This window comes from Alligator sinensis, unplaced genomic scaffold, assembly GCF_000455745.1.
Source record: "Alligator sinensis unplaced genomic scaffold, ASM45574v1 scaffold619_1, whole genome shotgun sequence".
NCBI lineage: Eukaryota > Metazoa > Chordata > Crocodylia > Alligatoridae > Alligator > Alligator sinensis.
The window spans coordinates 1,080,815-1,084,489 of NW_005842134.1; positions in this window are offsets into that span (position 1 = coordinate 1,080,815).

A 3,675-nucleotide genomic window follows, 5' to 3' on the forward strand; every position below is an offset into this window, starting at 1 on the left:
GGGGGGTGTATGTATGTGAGCGCGTTGCAAGTGCACGCCAAGCCACGTGACCCTGGCTGTGTTTGGACACAGGGCTGTATGCGTAGGCAGGAAAGTCTTCATGGGCGCGCGTGTGGGCAGTGCGTACACATATCCACTGTGTACCTGCATGTATGTAAGGGAGCACACTTACGTGGGGGTGTACTGGTGGGCACACGCAGTATCATAAAGTAATGATTCTCAACCTTTTTTGTACTGGGACCCATTTGTAAACATTGGTGGCCAGTCCCGACCCAGGCCCTAGCTCCCCAGTGTGTGGGGCAGGGGGTGGGTGTGTGCATATCTTAACTTTTCATTCCATCCAGGAAGAGCACACACTAGCTGCTGACACTTCCTTAGCCTGACGAAGGGTTTTTGAACCTGAAAGCTTGCTTAATAACTATTCTCCAACTATTTGGGTTGGTCTAATAAAAGAGATCAAATTCACCCAAGGAACCTTGTCTGCCTATGTCCTTAGACCAACACGGCTACAACCTAAACCCCTGGATATCTTAACACACACAATCCATGTACCAACACATATGTCCACACATTTGCCTCACTAAATTCTCCTGGGAAAGGGCAGACACAGAGAGCTGGTTCCTGAGCTGGAAATCTGCCAGCTTGCAAGGAAAAAGTCACAGTCTCTCACATTTTTCTCCTTTAAAGGAGAATCCATTTTTTAAGTTTGTTCACAACTCTTTCATATATTCTAGCAACCCACTTTTGGGTTGTGATGCACAGATTGAGAAACGCTGTCCTAGAGAAACTGGACTTGAAGGACTTCCAAGTGCTCACCTGATCTAACCTGCTGCCCAAGGCAGGACCAGCCCTGTGCAAACCAAAGCAAGGTGTGTTTGTATAACAGCTCAGGAACCAGATCTCTGTGTCTGCCCTTTCCCAAGAGAATTTAGTGAGGCAAATGTGTGTACATGTGTGTTAGTACATGGATTGTGTGTGTTAAGATACCTGCATGCCTGTGTATGGAAAAGGCTAACTAACCTTAGTTTATATTGCAAACCTACCATGCCTTCTGCCTGACTTCAAAGGAACAGAGCTGACCACCTCTCTGTGTATGGAAAACCCATCCTTCCCCTAGGGACAGCCTCTGTTAAGATCTGTGACCAGCAGCAGGCCCTCCTCTGTAGTGTGAAGACTAGGGACATGGAGGGCAGAGCAGGAGATGGGTTCTACTCCTGGTTCTGCTACTGAGCTGTTCCATGTCCTTGGCCATGTCACTTCTGTTTCCCTCCTCAGAACAGGGACTCTCACTCTCAGTGTGCACAAAGGCCTGGCCTGTGGGAAAACTTTGCCATTGACTTCAGTAGGGCCAAGATGTCACCCTGAGTGATGTAATATTTAGCACAATGCAGCTGCTGACTGAGACCTCCAGACTGCAGCAACATCACTACCAGAGCCTTCCCAGGCAGTCCCACTGCCAGCCTCACTCCCTGCACTGCTTTGTAGGGTGCTTCAGTAACTCAACCATGGTCGCATTCAGGATTTTTTGAGCTCCCTGGTGTTAAAAGTGTCACAGAGCACAGCAGAGTACTCCCATGTCAGGACTGTCTTCTAGGACTTCATTTCAAACCATCCTGGAGTTGCAGTTTGCTGCTTGGTTTTGTTTCTGGGTCAGTTTTTGGTCAGTGAATTTGTCTTGTAAATGTCCAGTTTGAGAAGGAAAGAAACGTACCCAAACACTCTGCATTGGCATCAGCCTGGTGCTAGAAAGAAAATATAACCCTAGATCCCAGGTTGGTCATGCTGTATTAAACTGCATTTGTGCTCCTGTGATCCTGCAGCCAGCTGGGGTCCCTAGCATGAAATATCTATCTGTATTACTCATCCAGCTTATAGTTCTCACATCTGACCCTCTCACTACTATCCTCACAACACCCCAGGAAGGATGGTAGTGCTAGTCAGTCATTGTACAGAAAGCAGAACTGAAGCTAAATGTCTTGCCCAGGGTCACAAAAGAAGTCTGCGTCAAAGGAAGGACTTGCACCACAGCCTCCAGAATCCCAGGCTAGTGCTCTAATCACCAAGTCGCCCTTCCTGTCTTATGCTAATTCTGTATCCAGTGCTAACAATGTTATGTTTTTGTCATAGCTTCTGGTCCCTGCTATCTGGACTGCCTCATTTTTTTTTCTTATTTCACTTATAATTATCATTTTTGTAAGGCTCTGATCAGACATGGGCCCTAAATGCATCCTCCCCCGCTCTTTAAATTAATCTACTTGCCTTCCCTACCCCCTGCCTCTCTCTCTCTCTCTCTCTCTCTCTCACACACACACACACACACACCCCTCCCTCAATTCTGCCTGTTGTCTCACTTTCTACTGCTAGACATGTCACACAGTAAAAATGGAGCAGATCCATTTCTCTTCCTTAGGGGAAGAGAGAGAGATATTTGATCAGTCTGTGCCAGTAGTTCCTCTGCCAAATGATCTTTGCCACCTCTTTCCCATCCTTTTCCTCCAGCTGCTGGTAGGAAGTCTGCAGCTCCCTCAGTCCCATTTTAACATGGTCCTCAACTGAGAGCTTTGTGTGTTGGTACATCAGCAGGTTCCTGATCTTCAACAGTGTGCTCCTGAGGCAGGAGGATGAACTGATCAAAGCCGGCTGATGGAGACCCCTGTTGTTTGGTCAGGTGTCTGTACAGCACCACCTCACTCATCATGGTTTTGACACCTGTCACCACCCAGCGGAGTCATTTTACTTTCTTTAACACGTCCTTGGAGTATGGACAGAGCCACAGGAGGTAGTTGATGGTTTCTGCTTTCCAGGGGCAGGTTTCCGCGGAGCAGTTGGGTTGGCTTCTGCCCTTCTCTGTTTCAGAGCCTACATGGAGAGTACCCGGTGGGCTACTTGCCAGTTCAAGGGTATTTCCATAGGCCCTTGTGGAAGATTCACTCCCACATGGCCTGGCAGCCATCGCTGGGGAGCAGATCCATGATTGACAGGCTGTCTCTGGCTCTAAACGCTTCCTGCATCTTCTGGTGGTTGGTCATGGTTTCAGGGGCTTCTTTGAGCAGGTCACACTTGCTCCAAAAATATCAAAGACCATGTAGAACCATAACTACTCTATGGTCCACAGCTTCCTGGTGGGTGGTGTGTATACCTGCCAACGTTTCAGCAGGTGCCTTGCGTAGTATTTGACAAAGCAGGCCATTTTCATCTCTGCCCTGGTCACCAGATTGCACATCTGGCTCTTGTACTTGGCTCAGAGGAACAGCAGGATGTCTGGCATTCCCCTGCCCCTGCCTGGTCTTATACAGTGGCCTCTCCACTACTTTATCCCACCTGCATCCCCAAAAGAAGATGCACATGGCCCTCTGTATTCTTTGGGTGACATATTATGGAGAGGCGGTACATGTACTTCAGTCCCAGTTTCTGCTTTCCTATGTCTTCCATCCATTCAACTCAGGGTCGAACTGTACCTTAAGCATCTTGACCCCCTCGCAGGGGATGGAGACCCCCAGGGCTGACAAGTCCCTGAGTTCTCCCAATGCCAGGCAGGTGCTTTTGTTCACATTGAGCTTGGTCCCTGCTGCTGGTTCATAGACCTGTGTGTATCTCAACACTTTCAACTGACCATTTGTCCCTGCACAGGATGCTAAGGTCATCCATGTAAGCTAGGACCCTGGTCTCTTTCCC